Here is a 7023-nt window from a genome sequence, read left to right as displayed (position 1 = left end):
ACTGATGGTAATTCTTTTACAATGGAATGCTAGGAGTTTACTGGCCAATGGCCAGGAATTCAAGCAATTCATTAAGGAAATGGCTGTAAGACCGGATATAGTGTGTGTTCAAGAAACCTGGTTAAAATCAAACTTAGACTTTGTGGTACATGGGTATACAGTGATAAGGAGAGACAGAAATCAGGGGGGAGGTGGAGGGTGTGCTACATCCATCAAGCAAGATATTCCATATAGGGTACTAGGAAAGGGGGATGATCAAGAATACATTGTGGTGGAAGTGTGGGAGACAGGGGAGAAGGTGGTTATAGTTAACTATTATAACCCATGTAAAAGGTTGGAGTTGGATCGACTACTGGGGATACCAGGACAAGACAGACAAAAGATAATATGGTGTGCAGATTTTAATGCCCACAGTACAATGTGGGGGGGCTCACAAACATACTCAAATGGGAAAGTAGTTGAAGAATTGATGGATGAAAGGAATTTGGTATGTATGAATGATGGGAGAGGAACCAGGGTGAACATAACTGCAGGTACTGAGTCAGCATTAGACATTACTTTAGTGTCTAGCTCCATTGCTGGAGTTAGTAACTGGGAGGTCTGGACAGGTTCAACTGTAGGTAGTGATCACTACCCAGTGTCATGTTTGGTAGGAGAGAGAGTGGATGCAAATGCTAATGCACAAATCTCAAAGTGGGTTTTTGCAAAGGCAAAATGGGATTCGTTCCAGGAGTTAAGTGAGGAAACAATGAATGGAATTGACATTTCTGGAGATATCGAGGAAATAAATAATCAGGTAACTTCAGGAATTGTTAGAGCAGCAGAGGGAGCTATTCCCAGGAGTAAAAATAGGATGAATAGGAAGCTGGTACCATGGTGGACAGAGGAATGTCGTCAGGCTGTTAGAAATAGAAACAGAGCATTTAAACAACTTAAAAGAACTCATAACATGCAACATTTAATCCAGTATAAGAAGGCACAGGCAGTAGTGAGAAGAACAGTACGCCAGGCTAAGAGGGCAAGTTGGAGAAAGTTTTGTGATAAAATAGGAAGAACAACACCTGTGGGAGAGGTATGGGGAATGATTAAGAAGATGGGGGGGAGACAGAAGGGTATGGGATTATCCAGTCATGACGTCTGGGGAGGAAACAGCAGTCTCCAACAGAGATAAGGCAGAAATCATGGCAAAGACATTTGCAAAGATACATAGTACAGATATCCTGTCAGAAGAGGGGAGGAGGAGAAGAGAGAGAACAATGATTCAGTATCCAGGTGTGTTAGACAGGAGGGAAGAAACAGGTGAAGCAACTGATGAACCATTTACATTGGCAGAATTGACGAGGGCCATAAATAAATCAAAACCAACATCTCCTGGAAAAGATATGATATGTTATGTGATGCTAAAACACTTAGGGGAAGGAGCATTATTAAAGTTGCTGCAACTTTATAACAAAGTATGGAAAGAGGGAAGGTTACCAAGTGCATGGAAAGAGGCAGTAGTGATTCCTATAAGAAAGCCTGGTAAGGATCCTTCACAACCCACTAGCTATAGACCAATAGCGCTAACATCAAATCTGTGCAAAATAATGGAAAGGATGATAACAGAGAGGTTATCGTATGATCTTGAGAAGACAGAAATGCTGGCAAGTTTTCAAAGTGGTTTTAGAAAAGGAAGTCAGTAGTTGCAGTGTTCTTTGACATGGAAAAAGCCTACGACATGATGTGGAAAGAGGGATTGTTAATAAAGCTGTGCAAGATGGGTGTAAGAGGGAAGGTTTTTAATTGGATTAAGGATTTTCTGTTTGGAAGGAAAATACAGGTAAGAGTTGGATCAGATTTATCAAGTCAATATGCAGTTGAGAACGGGACTCCTCAAGGTAGTGTGATTAGTCCGTTACTCTTCACTATTATGATAAATGATGTGTTCTCAAAAGTGCCAGAAGATATAGGTAGGTCACTCTTTGCGGATGATGGGGCCCTGTGGAAAAGAGGAAGGAATATCGCGCATGTAACTGGCAAAGTGCAAAGGGCTATTGATGAGGTGGTAGAGTGGGGTTGGGACTGGGGGTGTCGGTTTTCAGTGGAGAAAACCCAGACAGTTTTTTTCAGCAGGAAAAGAATAGAGGAAGGAATGAAACTAAGGATGTATGGGAATGACTTAGAAAGAGTTGGAACATTTAAATTTTTGGGAGTAGTATTTGACTCACAGTTAACATGGGCAGGTCATATTGGCAGAATAGAAGAAAAATGTAAAAAAGTGATAAATGTATTGAGATGTCTGACAGGTAGGGAATGGGGAGCTAGTTGCTCAGCACTAAAAAGAATATATGTGGCTCTGATAAGATCGGTGTTTGAATATGGCAGTATTGCCTATGGATCAGCTGCCAGGTCTCATCTTAAGAAGCTGGATGTGGTTCAGGCACAGGCACTGAGAGTGTGCAGTGGGGCTTTTTAAACAACACCAGTACCTGCTCTACAGGTAGAGATGGGAGAGATGCCACTGGGGCTGAGAAGGAAGCAGCTGATGGTGAATTACTGGGCACATTTGCAGGGACACAGTGATTCTCACCGGACTAAAGAAGTCCTGCAGGAGTGCTGGGAGAATGGGAAAAGTCAGAGGGAAAATTTTGGGCGGGTAGGGAATGATGTGGCAAATGAACTGGGAGTCTTAGGAGTGAGGATAAGCCCCACAGTAGTGGATCCAGCGATACCACCATGGTTGCTTGTGTTGCCTGATATAGACTCGTGTTTGTTAGAGCTTAAAAGAAAAGAAAAAGGTCAAGTAGACTTGGTAAGTGCTTTTAAATGTCAAGTAATGGGAATGTATAGTGATTATACAATGGTGTATACTGATGGAGCTAAAGCAGAAGGGGGTGGTAATGCACCTATTGCTGGATGCCAACCGCCGTAAAACAAAAAGAATAAGAAGAAGAAGTTTTGTTCGGTTTTATGAGCTTTTCTGAGATTTGAAGTTTAAAAATGGTCAAACGGTGTGCATGGGGTACATGCAACTCTGACACAAGGTATCCTGAGAGGCTGGGCGACCAGGTGTATTTTTTACACTTTAAACCACATCTCAAGCGAGAAAAGTGTCTCCTTTGGATAAAGTTGTGTGGTAACGTTAGACCACAACATCAACTCAACGTGAATAAGATTAACAATGATGTCTACATCTGTTCTAAGGTAAGTCAACGTTGTGTTTGAGGCAACATATTGTCACTTTGCTGGAAAGAAATATAAAGTTATCTTTAACATCTCTAGCTAACGTTAGCTAAAGTTAGCCTAACGTTAGCTCCTAACTGCGTTGTTCATCATGTCACCTTGTTTGCTGGGAGTTCATTAGCCTATTTTGTTCTAGTTTTGTACTTTGGTGATCGTACATCATTGTTAGCTGTTGTCCAAAGGGCTCTAGTTAAGCTAACGTTAACTTCTGGAGCTTAGCTTCATTAACTTATCTGTAATGGCAGAGATAACAAAGGTTGGCAAACGTTATGCTGAATGATTCAGTGTAAATACTGTAGCACCAAACTAACGGAGAGACACTCTTGGTAAAGATGGTAAAAAGGCCGTTATCCTTTTCTCATATTCTGAGCCAAAAACCTTAACTTCAGTGGCACTTTAACTTGTTGTCTTTGATGGTGACGGCAACCAGATGCGGTTCACAAGCGTACACTGTGACCTGTAAATTTTGGCTTGTAATTTAAGCTTTTCATCGACCTTCTCAACAATAAAATGATGAATATATCCCTCCAATGCGTAGTTTAGGCCCTTTTGGTTACTTCTCAATGACATCTGATCGTTATGTCCCCAAAAATCATCAGTTGCCTCCTGTGAAATGCCGTGTACTGTGACACCTGCCATAGCGCCGCTCACTGAATGTTGATAGTTTGTCCCAGTGAGTGGAGGGGGCGTGGCTTAGCCATAGGTCAATTGAAACCACCAAATATCTCCATACTGCTCGTCCGTAGTGATCCAAGTGTCCTTAAGCCCCAACATAACAAGTTGTTTAGAAAAACATTATTTGAGCTCTGTTTTTAGCCTCATTGTAGCCTGTAGCTCTAACTGCCTCTCTGTGCTCCGCACTCACATGCGAGACCAGCAAAAGCACGTGAACACTCATGAAAGCGGTGCCCATGTCTCACGGTCTCAAGCAAGCGCGCACATGAGCGCAGTGCCCAGAGAGGCAGTCAGAGCTACAGGCTACAATGAGGCTAAAAACAGAGTTCAAATGAGGTTTTTCCAAACAACTTCTTATGTCGGGGCTTCAGGATACTTGGATCTCCACTTATTATATCCACTTATTTCTCATGTTACCCCATTCCAAGCTGTTTTATCTCTCTTGCTAAGTCACTGGGTGCGGTTACATGAAGGCTTCTCATTCAGAATGAAATAAATCTGAATGAAATCATTCGGAATTAAAGTCTTTCCAGGTAGTTTACATGGGAAATATTCATTCCGAATGAGGGTTTACACGGAGACCTTTATTCAGGTCTGCGCAAGATTTGGGGCAGGGAAGGTTTCTGATTGGATAGGGGGCGGGGCGGATGTTACGTGTTTAACGCAAGAAAACACTGTAGTCCTCGCTCCGGATAACAAGATGCTTGACGCTGCCGTTCTTAGTGCCTTTTTCGGGCTTGTTTTGCTTATATTCTTGAAGCAGCAGTACGACAACAACCTTGTTCTGCTAATGCTTCGTCTGTTGAGGAGGAGAAGGGAGGTAGAAGGTCGAAGAAGGGAGATAGAAGACCATGCTGCCATCTTGTTGCATGCGCTATATACGTCATCACGCCAGAAGGGCAAGGAAACGAGCATGTGCAGAAAGACCAGAATGAACTTAAAGAGGAATGAGTGTATACAAGTGTGAGAAATTCTTTCATTCAGAATTAGAAACAGAATATTCCAGCCCCTTACATCGGATTGAATTTTCAATCACATTGGCCATTTTCATTCTGAATTAGGTGTTTACAAGATCACTTTTAATAGGAATGAACGTTCATTCCGAATGAAAAGGGAATTAAACTGTCCATGTAAACACACTCATTGATAAAAACAGCAAATAGAGTTGGGGATAAAGCGTCACCCTGCCTCACCCCTGAGGGTGTAGGGAACCACTCAGGCAACAGGTGCTTTATAGACGGACTGTATAGCATAATAAAACATTCACATTTTCAAAGACACTACACAGTCTGCCAGAGAGTCCTCAGGTGGTTTATTTAAGGTAAAATACTTCACTCCAGTGTACAAGTATACAAATCTAACAAGCAAAATTTAAATAAGTGACCTTATGACCTGAACGCAGGGTTAAAGGTTCTATCAATGAGAACATTAAAACAACAGCTGGTAAATTTTACAAAAAATAACTTTTTGTAATATTTGCTGAAAGCACTAAATGAGACAGTTCCTCTGCCAACTCGTAGTGTTTCTATTGGAATTTGTTGGAATCTACTGTGTCTAAACGAAAACAACCGATCAGAACCGAGCATCTCTCTAGCAGACCTGTCAATCATGTCAGTCACTGCTGGTGAGCTGCAGTTAAACTGTCACACTCGGCAGCACTGATCAAATAAAAACGGTGTTATTGCATGTCTGTTTCTCACCTCAAAATGTTTTCAGAAACATATTTCAGTGTAGTGTTTAGCTGTAAAATGAGAATGTTTGCTCAGGCTAGTGAGCGGTGCTTCGATTTTGGCTCAACTGTTTCCAACATAAGGTGAAAAATAGGTAGCAATGTTTCCATAGTTCGCACCATTAGCACCGCTAACACTGCTAGCTGCTGCCGTTTCAGCTCATCCAGCTCAATCTTTGCTAGCAGGCTGTTCTCATGCGCTGTTCATATAGTTTCCTACAAAAAGTAATGCAATCATGTGACCAATGCGCTGATGGGAGTAAGGAAAGAAGCAGTCCCGAGTGGCCTGTTAAGGAGGCAGGTAGGGGTGGTGGACGGGTTGAAAAACACAGGACATTCCCCCAGGAGACGTTTCCCGAACCATGTGAACTTTGAGTCATTCTAAGGCGGTCATCACCATGTTTCGTTTCCTGAACCTAACCTCCATAACTTTCTGTTAATTACATAACTTTACGTTAGGGATATTAAGTCGTTCAAGGGGTGCTAATTCCTAGGATATCGTACGAACCATTGTATGAGGATACATTAATGTTTGTGATGTCAGCAGGGTTGGGCCAGTGTAAAAATTTTCAAACCGGTTTGATATTAAGCCAGATAATGGACCTGACTGATATACGAAATTTTAGCAGGGTTAGACAGGTGAAGTGTACAGGCGGACGAGTATTTACCCCAGTCAGTAACCAGAGGTTCTCTCAGGCTGGCATGTTCCACCACACAGGAGATCTTCTTTCCAGACCTGCTAATACAGAACAACACATTAGTGGTTCTAATAAACTGGGCCTGGACCTAATTGGGCCTGAACCTTACTGGTCCTACGACTACCTGGGCATGGACCTAACGGGTCCTGAGCCTACCTGGGCCTAGACTCAACTGGTCCTGAGCCTAACTGAACCTGGGCCAAACTGGTCCTGAACTTACCTGGGCCTGGACCTAACTGGTCCTGAGACTAACTGAACCTGGACCTAACTGGACCTGTCCCTTACTGTCCCTGAACCTAAGTGGTCCTACGCCTACCTGGGCCTGGACCTAAGTTGTTCTGTGCCTAACTGAACCTGGGCCTGACCCTGACTGTCCCTGAATCTAACTGGTCCTACGCCTACTTGGGCCTGGATCTAACTGGTCCTGAGCCTAACTGAACCTGGACCTGGAAGTGCACTCACCTGGGCGTGTACTCCAGGTGAGAGTGGATCTGGTAGTACCAATCATCGTCTGCCATCTCATCAGTGGACGAGACATCAGAGGTGACTTCCTTTCCGTCTCTGAGCCAGCTCACTCTGATGTACTTGGAATAGAAGTCAAAGACGCTGCAGACAAACATGGTTGGATGTTTACCACCAGGGGGCGTCACAGAGTGAAGTCTGACATAGGGCCTAGCTGGAAGACAGACATTATTAATA

This window comes from Epinephelus lanceolatus, chromosome 22 (genome assembly GCF_041903045.1).
Source record: "Epinephelus lanceolatus isolate andai-2023 chromosome 22, ASM4190304v1, whole genome shotgun sequence".
Lineage (NCBI taxonomy): Eukaryota > Metazoa > Chordata > Actinopteri > Perciformes > Serranidae > Epinephelus > Epinephelus lanceolatus.
The sequence above is the reverse complement of the archived record's forward strand: the minus strand, read 5'-3'. Positions refer to the sequence as shown.